The sequence below is a fragment of the Macaca mulatta genome, chromosome 18 (genome assembly GCF_049350105.2).
Source record: "Macaca mulatta isolate MMU2019108-1 chromosome 18, T2T-MMU8v2.0, whole genome shotgun sequence".
In the NCBI taxonomy this organism is placed as follows: Eukaryota; Metazoa; Chordata; class Mammalia; order Primates; family Cercopithecidae; genus Macaca; species Macaca mulatta.
Window position 1 is genome coordinate 48,482,342 of NC_133423.1, and position 17,499 is coordinate 48,499,840.

At 36.4% G+C, this 17,499-nt stretch overlaps 1 pseudogene; it reads left to right on the forward strand.

Moving 5' to 3' along the window:
* Positions 1-2,379: 2,379 nt before the first annotated feature.
* Positions 2,380-3,127, forward strand: LOC698657 (ribosomal protein uL30-like pseudogene; annotated as a pseudogene).
* The last annotated feature ends 14,372 nt before the right edge of the window (positions 3,128-17,499 follow it).

A 17,499-nucleotide genomic window follows, 5' to 3' on the forward strand; every position in this document is an offset into this window, starting at 1 on the left:
TAAGTTCTTTGCTGGACATTCAATAGGCACTATGAAACCTATTCTGGGTATTTTGTCGTTGACTTGGACATTTGGAAACAGAGCAATACAATTATAATCCTCACCATCAGCATAATCACTGACATCACCATCATTATTATAGTTAATGCATACTGAATACTTGCTGCAAATTAGGGTTAGAGCCAAGAATAGTAATGGGTCATCTCATTTAATCTTCACAACTATCCTAAGAAGCAATGATTATTATTAGCCCTATTATTTTAGATGATGGAACTAAGGCAAAGAAAGGATAGTTTATTTACTGAAAGTGAATTAATTGTAACTAATGAAGCTGGGATTTGAATCCATAACATCTGATTCTGAATATATTCCTTGAAGATGTCTCCAGCTATTTATTTTTGTCAACATAGTGAAATTAGGGTTAAGATTTTTCTACTATAAAGATTTTGTTTAGTATAAAAATGAATGAAAGTGGTAATATTTTTGAAATATTTGAGAATACGAGAAAAGGGGAATGACAACTTATGTGTATATAAATGTAGAATACACACATACCAAATTATGGTACTAATAAAGCAAATCCATACAACATACTTCAGTACTTTTTAAAGCTCACATTAAAAAATGGTGGGCAATGTTATTGATTTGTGTCCTTGTAGATTTTGAAACAAATCATGCTCTATAACACAGGCCACATAGTATTTACAGATGAGTGAAGGCACTGACCAACTGTCCAAACACACAGAAAGCAGAGGAAATGATGTGAGTTTATTTGGAGATGCCTATCATCAAGCTCACATTACAGGCCATCGTAAAGCTGCAGAATACATTACAAACAGATTTGTTATAATTTAATAGTGTTGTTTCCCTCTTGGAACAAGAGAACATAAATGTGAGCAATAACATTTTAGGATATATAATACTTCAGTATGTGCTTTCTTTGGCATTTTGATGAATAAAAGAAAAGACGAGAACAAAATTTTTCATCCAGGCAAATGGATCTGGATTATTAGAATATAAAAGCTGATCATACAACCCCATTAAACACAGTAAAGGGAAGACATAATAGCAGGAATACTAATGCTATGAAAAGTCCTCACAGGACACTGAAAAGGGGGCTGAACACAATCAGGAGGCTCAATGGTTCTTTCACTGACTGGCTGTAATTCACATAATTTCCCTGGATCTCAGTTTCTTCATTTGTAAAATGAATAATTTAGACCGAAATAATCTCTAGGATCCTTTCTAGTCCTAGCATTCTGTTATTTAGATTTGAATTAAAACAGAGGTTCACTTGGGTGCCAAAATTTACCAATGAAAACAACTTTAAGTAATATCTAATACATTGTTTCTTGGGGACTGTAGAATTATTTTCATTTACAAAAGAATTTGTGGTGTTACAGTGAAAGAAGAATTCCCTTTGGAGTCATAGACTTAGGTTTTTATCCCAATACTTTCACACACAAGCTGTGAATAGGCTACGTAAATCTGTTACATGCGAGGCTCAATATATTATTAGATGGTTGAAGTCACCTGGCCTATTTTACACAGATGAGATAAGCATTAAATAAAGCCTTTTGAAAGGACTTTACAACTTATAAAACGACACAACTATAAAAGACACTCACAGGCCTTTACAGGGACTCTCAGACCTTTAACACAAAAATTCTGTGAGGGCAGGGATGATGTCTATTAAGTTCATCATTTGATTCTCAGCATATAGCACACTGTCTGGCTCAGAATAAGTGCTCAGTAACTATATTTATGATTGAATAAACAAATGGGTAGTTGACTTACTTTTGGATCACAGGGCCTTCCTATAATGTTTCAAATTGCTTTTATCAGGTTGCATATCCATTGTATTTAGTGCTAATCTTGATCATGTATTATAGACAGATCCCAATCCTTGATATCCTAGTAAATAAAAACAGGAATCTGCAGGAATCCTTTCATGGCACATCTTCAATTAAGTCACTTAATATAAAACATATTAACAGATTTAGTGGATAAAATGTAGGCTTTGTGTCTCACAGTTCTGGTTAAATTCTTACATCTTAACCTCTCTTAAGTACTCAGAGACAGAAATTTCCTTGAATGATTATAAGTTAGATTGTGTTTATAAATTAGTTACTACAGTGCCCAGTTCATAATAGGCATTCAATGAATATGTATTCCTTTTTCCTCCATGCTATAATTTCCTATACTCAATGAGGAAGAGACTGAGTTAAACAAATGAGAAAATAAAAAGTTTCATTGCTATATCTAAATAATAAATCTCTCCTTTATTAGTGGGTTATAAGAAATTGTAATAGAAATTGTAATATGAAACAATTTCAATGTTATAAGAAATTGTATAAGAAATTGTAATATGTTGACCACTAGAAAGATGACGGAGCAAGAGCAAAGAAAAATCCCTTTGGTTCCAGAAAATCTGCTGAAAAAGAGGAAGGCTTATCAAGCCCTCAAAGTCACCCAGGCAAAGCAGGCACTTTTGGCAAAGAAGGAGCAGAGGAAAGGAAAAGGGCTCAGGTTTAAGCGACTGGAATCATTCCTACATGATTCCTGGCGGCAGAAACGTGACAAGGTGCGTCTCAGATGACTATAAGTGAAACCTAATGCCTTGAAATTGCCAGATAAACATTCCTTGGCCTTTGTTGTACGCATCGAAAGGATTGATGGTGTGAGTTTACTGGTGCAAAGAACCATTGCAAGACTTCACCTAAAGAAAATTTTTAGTGGTGTCTTTGTAAAAGTCACCCCCCAGAACCTAAAAATGCTGCGTATAGTGGAACCTTATGTGACTTGGGGATTTCCAAATCTGAAATCTGTCCAAGAACTCATTTTGAAACGTGGACAAGCCAAGGTCAAGAATAAGACAATCCCTCTGTCAGATAACACAGCGATTGAGGAGCACCTGGGGAAGTTTGGTGTCATTTGCTTGGAAGACCTCATTCTTGAAATTGCCTTCCCAGGGAAGCATTTCCAGGAGATCTCATGGTTCTTATGCCCTTTCCACCTCTCAGTGACCCATCATGCTACCAAAAATAGAGTGGGCTTCCTCAAGGAGATAGGCACACCTGGCTATCGGGGTGAAGGCATCAATCAGCTCATCCGTCAGCTGAACTAGACCCAAGTGTCAAACTGTGGTAAATTTTTATCAATGAAGTGGAAGCATGTGTTTAATTTTTGGAAATTTTTATCAAGTATCTTCAGAGAAGATTATTTCCCGCTTTATCTTCAAAAACTGGAAAGGTTGGGTCAAAGAAAAGACAGTAGCTGGCCGAGCGTGATGGCTCACGCCTATAATCCCAACACTTTGAGAGGCTGAGGCGGGTGGATCACCTGAGGTTGGGGGTTTGAGACCAGCCGGACCAACATGGAGAAATGCTGTCTCCACTAAAAATACAAAAATTAGCTGGGCATGGTGGCATATGCCTGTAATCCCAGCTACTTGGGAGGGTGAGGCAGGAGAACTGCCAAGCGGAGGTTGTGGTGAGCCGAGATCACGCCATTGCACTCCAGCCTGGGCAACAAGCGAAACTCCGTCTCAAAGAAAAGAAAAGACAGTAGCTTATGTTCATGGCAAGTGCCTCTCATCACAGTCCAGTTCCAAGGAAATATTCCAGTGTTTTCTACATTGGGTGCTGCATCGTCTGAAATCAGTACATTCTGTGGAGGAAGCAGTCCTGCTTTGTTGCATCTATCTTACGGTTTAATGTTGGTAAATGAGTCACTCTAGCATTTGTACAAGGCTCCCTAAGTCTCCTGCAGCAGTTGACCAAGCCCAAGGACATAATTGAATCTGGAGAGTCCTAAGGCCTTGTTTTGAAAAAGACTTGAAATACACATAGGAAGAAAGGCAAACAAATAAATGTCCACTTGTCTCTGCAAAAAAAAAAAAAAAAAGGAAAGTAATATATACATAACATCTAGAATATATGCCCTAACAGGTTGTATCAACTTGATTTTGAGATGTAGTTGTATGCAAAGGTAGATGAGAATGTTTTTATTTTGTTTTTTTTTTTCTCCTGGCTTTAATGGACTTTAGATTGATTTAAACATTAGAATAAGAGTGATTTTTTATGATATGGATAAAAACACAGGAATCCAAAATACCTGGTTTATGCTGTCCAGAATCTTTACCAGTGGGGCCTGTAAAGTGACAGTAAGTATTTTCAGCTTTGCAGGCCATATTATTATCTCTGTTTCAACTACCAAACCTTGTGGTTGTAGAATGAACATAGCCATAGACAAAACGTATAATAATGGTCATGGCTGTGTTCCAATTAACCTTAATAGCATTCATAGTGTTGCCATATTCGGCCCAGGGGTCATAGTTTGCCACTCATTAATTACTTCAATTGGATACAAGGATTTTCCATAATTAATAATGAATGTTCTGTTACATGCCTAACCCTATACCATATACCTTGTTTGATGGAACTGAATAGAATATATATATCAGTCATATAGCTCCATCAATAGAATTATGAGCAAGTGACTCAAATTTCCCAGGATATACTATTGCCCTTTTCTAGAAATTCCTGTTTTGTTTCTTCATGTTTCCTCTTCCATCCAGTTAGATTCACCATACCATCCGCTATTTTATTAATTCATTTAATTAATATTTATTGTTTACCCAGACTACTTATTTTAAACAAATTTTCAAAGACTGGCAAAAATGTCCCGATTTTTGTATGGAGATAAATTTTAAAAATTAAGGTGAAAGTATTAATCCATATAGTGAAAAAAACAGGTACCAATGAATAGCTGAAATAGATTGTTATGGTAGACAAATTTTTTCTTAAATTCACTTCCACAGGGAGAAGATTTTTTTGATCTAAGGTTGGTACCAGGCTTAAAATTTTGTTATTTAGAGTACATTAAATTTAATAACTCAAACTTCATTTTTTTATAGTGGAATTATGACAGTAACATGCACATACATATATTCTTTATATGTATATTTGTAGGTTAATTTCAATAAAACTAACAGTTTCTGTGAGTTTTCAATCATTCACATTCCAGTGTGAATTAAATTTTCTCTTGCCTTCTCAACTGGGAGTAAACTAGAGTATAGAGTTCTCATAGATATGCAACAGTGGTTCATAAACTGTAACCAGCATCATGAAACATCACCTAGAAATGTATTAGGTCTATTGAATCAGAAACTCTGTAGTAGGGAAATCCAGAAATCTGAGTTTTATAAAGTCCTGCAGGTGATTCTAATGTTAAAGTTTGAGAACCACTCTCCAATAAGCTAATTGGGCAGGCTCTTTTTCTTTTCTCAACTCACTGTCTTTAGTAAACCAATTCCAAAACTTTTCTGACTAGGCCATTGTTTTCCATCCATTGATCCTTCTACTAACTGAAAGTTAATATATGTGAAACACATAGAAGAATGCCTGGACTATGTGTATCCAACTCTGTTATAATTTTTGTCTTATTTTTCACTTGTTCTTACATAACTCCTTATCTAGCTTTAACTCCATGGTTAATCTTGACAAACATTATTTTGCTACTTGTTCTACTCTCTTGGCACTTTCTTACTTCATTTTACTAGCTTGACAAAGCTATGAATACAATTCTCCAAGTGCTCTGAATAGGTATCTGCAGAGCTAAATGGAAGAAGAGACAGCCAGGTGACTGGTCTCACTCAAAATTCATGATCACTAAACTCAAGTGGGACATTATCTGAGCCCAATAATCAAACTACTATTTCCAAATCCCCCCCTCTCCCATTCCTCTGGCTAAATACTTCATAAAAGTTCATCTTTCAAATTTCTAACATCTCTTCCACTATTGCCAATCAAATCTGATAACTGTATTTCACTAAGATAATTCAAGCAATAAGAGAAATTTCCAGAAAATCCTACCTCATCTACTTATCCCATCTAGTGCAGTATTCAGTATGCTCTAAAAGCATTATGGATGGACTATCCATGATCCCACCTAGGGCCACCTCCCTATTGGTGTTAGATCCCATCCCTTCTGACCTACTAAAGACATTGCTTCAATAATTCTCCCATCTCCAACCTCTCCAGAAACAGTAAATTTTCCCTCTTTAGTGAATCATTCTCATCACTATACAAACAAACCATTATTTTTCCCATCTTAAAAAAAAAAAAAAAAACTGTATTCATCTCACCTTCCCTCTTTATTTCTTTTTGTTTTTCTTTCTCTTTACCTCAAACTTCTTAAAAGAGTTGTGTATACTGGTTCTCTTTCACGTAAATTGGATCCACTCTGATGAGACTTCCCCCTGCTCCTAATACCCTACAAAAACTATACTTAACATTACCAATTACATGTACGTTGCTAGATCCAATCGTAATTTTTTGGGCATTTTCTTTTCTTTTTTCCATTTTTTTTTTTTTTTGAGACAGAGTCTCTCTCTGTTGCCCAGGCTGGAGTGCAATGCAGTGATCTCCACTCACTGAAACCTCTGTCTCCTGGGTTCAAGAGATTCTCCTACCTCAGCCTCCCAAATAGCTGGGATTACAGGCACGTGCCACCATGCCAGGCTAATTTTTTGTATTTTTAATAGAGACAGGGTTTCACCATGTTGTTCAGGCTGGTCTCCAACTCCTGACCTCATGATCTGCCTGCCTCACCCTCCCAAAGTGCTGGGATTACAGGCGTGAACCACAGCGCCTGGCCATTTTCATACTTTGTTCTCCCTAAAGAACGTATTGCACTTGACTCAAATGACCCTCTATGGGCCTAGTTTACCTGTTACTTTCTGGCTTCCTCCTCTTTATCTCTTACAAGCTTCTTTTCATTTTCCTGAACTTTAAATTGCAGAGTGGCCTAAGACTCTGTTTTCGTACTGGTATTTATACTCATTATTGATATTATCAAGTAGATGACTCCCTTAGACTCCCGAGTCAAATATCCAAATGCTTACTGACATCTTCACTTGGATGACTAAAAGGCATCCTAAAATTAATATATTCAGGAGCTTTCACTTCTGGTCATAGTGAAGCATTAGGAACTAGATTTATCCACTTAATGATAAAATTAACAAACAATACAAAAATATATATAAGCAATGATTTTTAAATATTGACCTTCCTGTAGTACAGGACAGAGATTTCTGAGAAAAGTGAAACCAATGAGTTGAGTCTTATGGTTGCCCCAAGTTATTGTCCAGGGACTGTTCCAGGATGCAGCACATACAGGAGGAATCTAAGTGGAATCTAAATTTCCTTGTGTTGAAGAGACAGAAATCCAGGAGGGCTAAGGTAGACTGAATTCACAGTGCAGAGTGCCAGACAGAAGACAACCACACATAGAGGGATTCTAGAGATTTGAAGAGGGTCTCCTCAAGTTTCCAACTGAGTATTGATCATTGTATTTGTGTATGCAAACTACTTCAGACCCAGGGGTGTGGGAGGCACCCAAAAGGAGCAAAAAGAACATTATCTTTGGCATTTTCATAAGACCAGTAATGGTTTGTGTTCTCACAAGCCAGAGTAGAAAAACTTCATAATTCATCAAATATTGGATAAAGTACTCAGAATAGTGCTGACTTAATAGTGGAACAAAATGAGTCCTGAAGAAACATTGTCCCAAATCAGCCTCACAAAGCACAAAAGGAAGCATTACAAAGATCAAAACATTTCTAAATAACATAATTGCACCCTAGAACAATGCTCAAGAATATTTATAGTAATGTCAAAAAATCCAGAACACAAAAAATAAAAGTCACTATGCCCGACATCCATTCATAAATTATCAGCATGAAGAAAGATGAAAAATCAATCAACAGAAATAAGTTTAAAAATAATTTAGATAATAGAATTAGTAGACAAAGGTTTAAAAACAGTTATCATAAGTTGCATTCCACATGTTTAAGAAAGAAAAGATTAAGCATATTAAAAAAGTGAGAGAAGAAATAAAGATACAAATTTGATTCTAAAGAGGAAAACTACTTGTCTAAGTTAAAAAAAAAAACACAATGAATTAGAGTTTGAAGAGAAAAAATCAAACTTAAAGGCATAGCAATAGAAGCTGCAAAACAACAATAAAACCTCGAGTGACAACCAAGGAAACCCCAAAGTATTAGTGAGCAGTAATACAGCATCAGGTGGCCTAATATATGTATAAATGAAGTTTCCAAAGAAGGTTGTAACACTAAGAGAAAAAAATAGGAAATAAGGCAATAGTTTTTAAATTTAATAAGTAATCTAAACCTACAAAGTCAAGAGGCTCAACAAAACCCGAGCACAAAAAAGTGGAAAAAATGTATACCAAAGCACATCCTAATCAAATTGCTTAAAACAAATGATAAAGAAAAATACCTTAAAAGTAGCCAGAGGGGGGAAAACACATATTCAGAGAGGAATAGATAATGACAGCAGACTTCCCATTGGAAATAATAGAAGTGAAAAATCAAGAAAGTAGTATAGATAATTTACTAGGGGAAAAATTATCTAATTTTCAGTGAATATTAAGATTTCTGCTGGTAGCGGTGGCTCACACCTGTAATCCCAACACTTTGGGAGGCCGAAGTGGGTAGATCCCAAGGTCACGAGTTCCAGACCAGCCTGGCCAACATAGTGAAACCCCGTCTCTACTAAAAAATACAACAATTAGCTGGGCGTGGTGGCGTATGCCTATAATTCCAACTTCTTGGGAGGCTTAGGCAGGAGAATCACTTCAACCTGGGAGGCAGAGGTTGCAGTGAGCCAAGATTCAACCACTGCACTCCAGCTTGGGTGACAGAACAAGACTCTGTCTCAAAAAAAAAAAAAAAAAGGTTCCTTTACAAAACCCTCTTTAGTCAACCTTCTTCTACAGACAGGACTTAAGTATTAATATTCATTTATATAATGAATCAAGCTTAGTACATCTCTGTCCACTATAGCATATACATTTCTAATATTCTTTTTTCTTTCATGGATCTTTTCATCAAATCTGTGTACTTCTTAAAGATGGAATCTATTTATCAATCATCTTGACCAGTACTTGGTATAAACTGGAATTTACTAAATCATAAAAAGGAGCAGAAGGTAAATTACTTTCATGTTGTAATTATAAAGATAATAGTTCACATTTATTGAATATTTACTATTTGTATATGAAATACTTTGCACATTTTTACACAAAATATCTAATTTAATAATGCTACCAAAGCTATAATGAAGTCTTATGGTTTGGCTTTGTGTCCCCACCAAAATCTCATCTTAAGTTGTAATCCCCAGAATCCCCATACTTTGAGAGAGGAACCAGGTGGGAGATGATTGTATTATGGGGGCAGCTTCTCCCCATGCTGTTCTCCTGATAGTGAGTTCTCATGAGATCTTATGGTTTTATAAATCAGTTTTCCCTGCTCTTGCTTGCTCTCTCTTGCCTACTGCCATATAAGATGTGCTTCTTCCCCTTCTGCCATGATTGTTTCCTGAGGTCTCCTCAGCCATGTGGAACTGTGAGTCAATTTAACCTCCTTTGTTTATAAATTACCTAGTCTAGGGTAGGGGTAGTATCTTCATAACAGTGTGATAATGTTAAAAGTATGTAGGTACTTTTAACATTCATCTGTTTTTAGTGTGCCTTTATTATTGTTAAAGAAACAAAGCTTTGAGATGTAGCAAAGTAGATATTCACAGCCAAATGTTTTCTATAACAAAGCATCCCTTTCAGAATTTGGGTCCTAAAACCTAAATTCGAGGGTATTATCTGCCCCTTAATAGTTCTGTGATTTTTTAGGAAGCTATTTATCTTTCAGCTTTAGTTTCTTCACTTACAAAAATAGGATAATAATATATTACAAAGTTTCTTCTAATGATTAAATAAGATCACAAGTTTTAGAGTGCCTAGTATAGGACAAGTAGCTAACAAATATCATTTACGTATTACATCATAGTTACAGAAAGCTCTAATGTGGGACGGCCCTCAGCAGGCCATCAAAGGAAAGGAACTCGTGTAAATACAAGTGCAAAATGGATGGGCAAAACACAACCCTCTCTGTGGTGTCAGTGCTGAACTTACTTATTCTATCTTCAATAGTTCCATGTTGTTTTGTTTTACTTGTGTTTATTTTATTTATTTATTTATTTATATTTTTTGAGACAGAGTCGCGGAGGCTGGGGTGCAGTGGTGCGATCTTGGCTCACCGCAACCTCTACCTCCCGGGTTCAAGTGATTCTCCTGCCTCAGCCCCCCGAGTATGTGGGATTACAGGTGTGTGCCACCACGCCTGGCTAATTTTTGTATTTTTAGTAGAGATGGGGTTTCACCATGTTGGCCAGGCTGGTCTTGAGCGCCTTACCTTGAGTGATCCACCCGCCTCCAGCTCCCAAAGTGCTGGGATTACAGGCATGAGCTGCTGCGCCCAGCTCCATGTTGTTTTAATAAATTGATGCTCTTTGAAACATGGGGAGATAAATACTCTTTTTAAATATATGTCTTTTCTACAGAGAAAGAGTTAAGAGAAGCCGGCATCTGTTGAAATTTCTGGTCTGCTATGATGAAGGGCTCATAAGGCATAGGAAGACCATTTGGCAACTATGGCTAATGGTGCCATAGCCACAGGACCACAATCTCAAAGAAAAGAAAGTCTACCTTTTGGGGCTGGTTGAAAGGAGGATTTAGCACTTAAACACTTTTATAGGCCAATATTTTATGGGAATCAGTGCTCCTTTCCTGCTGATCTCTTTGGTGTGCATTCTTGGCCTAACCTTAAATAAAATTGTCTTAGAATTAAACCACCTCAAATACACAACCTTGTGTTCAGTAACTTTTGAATGAAAATTGAACAAAAGCCAATTAAGAGCTTGGTTTTTACCTATCCGGATAATACCTCAATTAGTTGCATTTGTGACATGAATTTCCTTGGATAATTAGTCTCATGGACTTTTGCCAGAAGGCATATTTCCCTTTTCCCTCCGCACTTTCTAGCAGTGGCTGAGATATTAGATGAGCATTCTTACCACAAATTATATTAAGAAGTTTAATTAGTAGGAAATAAATATTACACTGATATTAATCATTAAGTGGTTAGGCTGCATCTAGACACTAACAACTACTTGATCTGTGAAACCCTTTTAACAAACCGGCAATTGTGGCCTCTTTGTTCCACTGCTGGTTTGTCAAAATAATCTCCATCGAGTGGCTTCGCTTCTTTGTTCAGTCTTGCTAAATTTCTAGTGATTCTTTTGCATTTGTTGGCTTCTGTGTCCTAAAAGGCACATGAGTCTTCATAGTCATTAAGATACAAAACTGATTTATTTTTGAATGCTCTCATTAACATACACTAGACATCAATATCTTTTAGCCACTTAGAAATCTTCTTGTAGCAACTTCAACTGAGCACCATATTTTCTCTTTACCATAAGTGGCTCAGATCTGATCTTCCTCTAATCTATAAACCTTGTAGTCCTTCCTCCTTTCTAAACTACATTTCAACTGAATTAAACAAGGCTGAGATACTTTCTGATGTTTCCTATAGGAGGAGAAGGATTTCTTTCACTGGCTGATGCAATCAAATTTCTCTCTGCCTATCCCTCATCCTTTGATAGTCTTGTGTTTTGCTTTGTCCTTTCAGCTTTGTATCAGGCTTTTTTCTTTTCTTTTTCTTTTTCTTTTTTTTTTTGCTTGAATATACCCATAGATTCCTTCTTAGAAAGCGCTTAGTGTTTTTAATTTATATTTTAGGTTTTCAGCTGCCCATTGTGTAATCAATGATTGGAATTACTGTTAATATCTTTCAGGTCTTTATATAATATAAATATTTTAAATGTTAGAATCTTATTATTTATATGATATGTGCAATCTACCCAAATCTGGAAGAATCTAGAGGTTTGCCATTATGTTGGCAAGACACACTTGTAGCTCAAATTTTAGTGTGTGTGTATACACACACACACACACACACACATACACTTCGTGTCATTGCAAAACAACTTAATTTCTTCCTTCAGATGATAATTTTTATTAGTAAAGGGTAAGTTTCCTGGTAAATTTCTCATCAAGCTGACAAGCAATACACTTCAATTTATTTGAAATTCTTACTTTTATATCAACATTAAGCAGATTGACCAGTATACACCTGTCTTTATCAGTTAAAAATTATTATTAAAATAGACAAGAGTGAAGCATGCTTTTCTCTACTGAGACTGATTTTTTACATTATTACATATATGTGCTCTAATGTTAACCAAATTCATAACAATAAAAAAATTAAAAAGCTAATGGAATGTTGAGTTGCTCAATCAATTGTATTGGAAAAAAGATGACAAAAATTTATTTGACTGTGTAAAGGTAGTATTTTGAACATAAGCCTATAAAATTGAATAACAGAAAGGACATAGGAGAAGGAGTAAAAAAATATTGTGTTTTATCTTCCTCTGCATTCATCATACATTTGGTTTGGGTAAGTTTACTCACCTTATTCAGTCTTCTTAATTATTCATTTGGAAAGATAAACAGAAATATCTGTGGGTATTTTGTCTGTTCTAATAAGGACATTCAAGAGTGCATTCAATGTGCATTAAAAGTTAGATTAAATCAATCACAAAAAATCAGAAAATATATTAAGACACCATTTTTAATATAACATGAAGTAAATATCTAAAATGATGAATGTTGTATTAAGCCCTTGAGACAATCTCATAAGTAGTTGTAGTATGCTGAGATGTATTATATGGCCCACCTATTCTAAAACACTCCACCTACTGGGTCCTCAGAGGGGAAACAACCTAGAATAATCTAAGCTGAATCACAGAAGCACGGCAGGCAACCTCTAGAAGCTGAAAAAGGCAAGAAAACAGATTCTCCCCTAGGACCTCTAGAAGGGAACACAGCCCTGCTGACAGCTTGATTTCAGCCAAGTGGGACTGTGTTAGTCCAGTAGGACCTGTGTTGGACTTCTAACCTGTAGAACTGTAAGATAATCAATGTGTTATTTTAAGCCACTGAGTTTTTGGTAAGTTTTTATGGCAGCCAAAGAAAATTAATACAGATAGTTACAAAATAATATTTAATATTAATTAACATTTTTCTATTAGAGAGGGTAAACATACTTTTTTATACATGGTTGGCCATTTATAGTTTTTCTTATGTACATTTCTTGTTCATAATTATTACAATACTTCTGGTTTCGCCAAGATTCCTTTTTTGTTGTTGTTTTTTTTCTTTTTTTTTGAGATGGAGTCTCACTCTGTCACCCAGGCTGGAGTTCAGTGGCGTGATCTCGGCTCACTGCAACCTCCACCTCCCTGGTTCAAGCAATTCTTCTGCCTCAGCCTCCCAAGTAGCTGGGACTACAGGCACCCACCACCATGCCTGGCTAATTTTTTTTTGTTTTGTTTTGTTTTGTACTTTTAGTAGAGATGGGGTTTCACTATGTTAGCCAGGCTAGTCTCGAACTTCTGACCTTGTGATCCACCAGCCTCGGCCTCCCAAAGTGATGGGATTACAGGCGTGAGCCACTGCACCTAGCTGATTCCTTTTTTGTCTTATCCTCGGTAGTCTTTTGCATAATTTTGGAGCAATTATATTTTCTTACATCTTATGTCTCTGTGTAGCTAATGCAGTCTGCCGTCTGATTTTCAGAAATTCCTTAAAATGTGTGATTTTCTGATGGTACTCTTTTTTCTTCCCTTGCTACTCTTTCATTGTGTAAAATGTGTTTTTTGCCATTTGATGGGAATTTAGATGGCAGGCAAAATAGAAATATCAGCTTAGCCTGCCTTCTTGACCCAACTACTATCATTTAATTTTTATAACAAATCTGTGATAAAGCTTGTAGAATTCTCGTTATACAGATGAGAAAACTGAGACTCAGAGAATTTAAATAACTTGTGCAAACAGACATATATCAACATGGAATCTGGGTGTGAAATCAGAAGTGTTTACCTCAAAGTCATTTTTTTACGTTCACTTCAATGTAATGTAATGCCTGATGAAACTGATATATGATCTAGGTACTCTTGCTTTGAGGTATTTATACTTGTTGGCAGAGATGGGACTTTTTGAAGCTCTTTTCTGTCTAGTTTATTCTAGCAATGTCTAAATGAATAAGAGTAACATTTATTGGAAGTACTATTAATACACAAGAAATCATGGGTTCAAGAGATAAGCATGCATTTTGGAGTATAGCGGATTCCTATTTAAATTGTGGTTTTCAGTTCCAGTTATTAGCTATGTAACCTTGGACATGTAACAATTCTTTTCAATTTTCTTTTATTTTACCATCTTCATTTGCAAATTATATATAGTAATGTCTATTTCAAGGACTTATGTAAGGATTAATTGAGAGGCATATTTAAGAGCATAGAAGAGGGTGGAGCATATGATAAACACTGACCAAAAGTTAGCTTTTTTTATAATCCTATACATTATATTTAATTTTAAGAACAACCCAGAAGTTGTGTACTATCATTATATTATAGCCGAAAACGTTTTGGCTTAGAGAGGTGAAGCATGACTTGCACTAAGTCATGTATCTAATAAATGGTGTAGCCAAATTTAGCATGGAAGTCTGTGGGACACTACACTTTTTGTTTTCTCCAGGGATTTTTCTAATTCACATTCTGAACTTGGTACCACATGAACACTTCCTTTGATCTAAGCAGTCCCTTCCATTGGAATCCCTGAGTTTACTTCTTCTCTTTGGTGTTTCAAGCCACTGGATTTAATTAAAGAGAATGGTGTTTCTGTTTGTTGGAAAACCTTCAGGAAAGGAACCTATTTTTTTGTTTGTTTGTTTGTTTCATTTTTTTTTAAAATTTATTTATTATTATTATACTTTAAGTTGTAGGGTACATGTGCATAACGTGCAGGTTTGTTACATATGTATACTTGTGCCATGTTGCTGTGCTGCACCCATCAACTCGTCATTTACATCAGGTATAACTCCCAATGCAATCCCTCCCCCCTCCCCCCTCCCCATGATAGGCCCCGGTGTGTGATGTTCCCCCTATGAGTCCGAGTGATCTCATTGTTCAGTTCCCACCTATGAGTGAGAACATGCGGTGTTTGGTTTTCTGTTCTTGTGATAGTTTGCTAAGAATGATGGATTCCAGCTGCATTCAAGTCCCTACAAAGGACTCAAACTCATCCTTTTTTATGGCTGCATAGTATTCCATGGTGTATATGTGCTACATTTTCTTAATCCAGTCTGTCACTGATGGACATTTGGGTTGATTCCAATTCTTTGCTATTGTGAATAGTGCCGCAATAAACATACGTGTGTATGTGTCTTTATAGCTGCATAATTTATAATCCTTTGGGTATATACCCAGTAATGGGATGGCTGGGTCATATGGTACATCTAGTTCTAGATCCTTGAGGAATCGCCATACTGTTTTCCATAATGGTTGAACTAGTTTACAATCCCACCAACAGTGTAAAAGTGTTCCTATTTCTCCACATCCTCTCCGGCACCTGTTGTTTCCTGACTTTTTAATGATTGCCATTCTAACTGGTGTGAGATGGTATCTCATTGTGGTTTTGATTTGCATTTCTCTGATGGCCAGTGATGATGAGCATTTTTTCATGTGTCTGTTGGCTGTATGAATGTCTTCTTTTGAGAAGTGTCTGTTCATATCATTTGCCCACTTTTTGATGGGGCTGTTTGTTTTTTTCTTGTAAATTTGATTGAGTTCTTTATAGGTTCTGGATATTAGCCCTTTGTCAGATGAGTAGATTACAAAAATTTCCTCCCATTCTATAGGTTGCCTGTTCACTCTGATGGTAGTTTCTTTTGCTGTGCAGAAGCTCTTTAGTTTAATGAGATCCCATTTGTCAATTTTGGCTTTTGCTGCCGTTGCTTTTGGTGTTTTAGACATGAAGTCTTTGCCCATGCCTATGTCCTGAATGGTACTACCTAGGTTTTCCTCTAGGATTTTTATGGTATTAGGTCTAACATTTAAGTCTCTAATCCATCTTGAATTAATTTTCGTATAAGGAGTAAGGAAAGGATCCAGTTTCAGCTTTCTATTTATGGCTAGCCAATTTTCCCAGAACCATTTATTAAATAGGGAATCCTTTCCCCATTTCTTGTTTCTCTCAGGTTTGTCAAAGATCAGATGGCTGTAGATGTGTGGTATTATTTCTGAGGACTCTGTTCTGTTCCATTGGTCTATATCTCTGTTTTGGTACCAGTACCATGCTGTTTTGGTTACTGTAGCCTTGGAGTATAGTTTGAAGTCAGATAGCGTGATGCCTCCAGCTTTGTTCTTTTGACTTAGGATTGTCTTGGAGATGCGGGCTCTTTTTTGGTTCCATATGAACTTTAAAGCAGTTTTTTCCAATTCTGTGAAGAAACTCATTGGTAGCTTGATGGGGATGGCATTGAATCTATAAATTACCTTGGGCAGTATGGCCATTTTCACGATATTGATTCTTCCTATCCATGAGCATGGTATGTTCTTCCATTTGTTTATGTCCTCTTTTATTTCACTGAGCAGTCGTTTGTAGTTCTCCTTGAAGAGGTCCTTTACATCCCTTGTAAGTTGGATTCCTAGGTATTTGATTCTCTTTGAAGCAATTGTGAATGGAAGTTCATTCCTGATTTGGCTCTCTGTTTGTCTGTTACTGGTGTATAAGAATGCTTGTGATTTTTGCACATTAATTTTGTATCCTGAGACTTTGCTGAAGTTGCTTATCAGCTTAAGGAGATTTTGGGCTGAGACAATGGGGTTTTCTAAATATACAATCATGTCATCTGCAAACGGACAATTTAACTTCTTCTTTTCCTAACTGAATACCCTTGATTTCTTTCTCTTGCCTGATTGCCCTAGCCAGAACTTCCAACACTATGTTGAATAGGAGTGGTGAGAGAGGGCATCCCTGTCTTGTGCCAGTTTTCAAAGGGAATTTTTCCAGTTTTTACCCATTCAGTATGATATTGGCTGTGGGTTTGTCATAAATAGCTCTTATGATTTTGAGGTACGTTCCATCAATACCGAATTTATTGAGCGTTTTTAGCATGAAGGGCTGTTGAATTTTGTCAAAAGCCTTTTCTGCATCTATTGAGATAATCATGTGGTTCTTGTCTTTGGTTCTGTTTATATGCTGGATTATGTTTATTGATTTGCGAATGTTGAACCAGCCTTGCACCCCAGGGATGAAGCCCACTTGATCATGGTGGATCAGCTTTTTGATGTGTTGCTGAATCCGGTTTGCCAGTATTTTATTGAGGATTTTTGCATCGATGTTCATCAGGGATATTGGTCTAAAATTCTCTTTTTTTGTTGTGTCTCTGCCAGGCTTTGGTATCAGGATGATGTTGGCCTCATAAAATGAGTTAGGGAGGATTCCCTCTTTTTCTATTGATTGGAATAGTTTCAGAAGGAATGGTACCAACTCCTCCTTGTACCTCTGGTAGAATTCAGCTGTGAATCCATCTGGTCCTGGACTTTTTTTGGTTGGTAGGCTATTAATTGTTGCCTCAATTTCAGAGCCTGCTATTGGTCTTTTCAGGGATTCAACTTCTTCCTGGTTTAGTCTTGGAAGAGTGTAAGTGTCCAGGAAATTATCCATTTCTTCTAG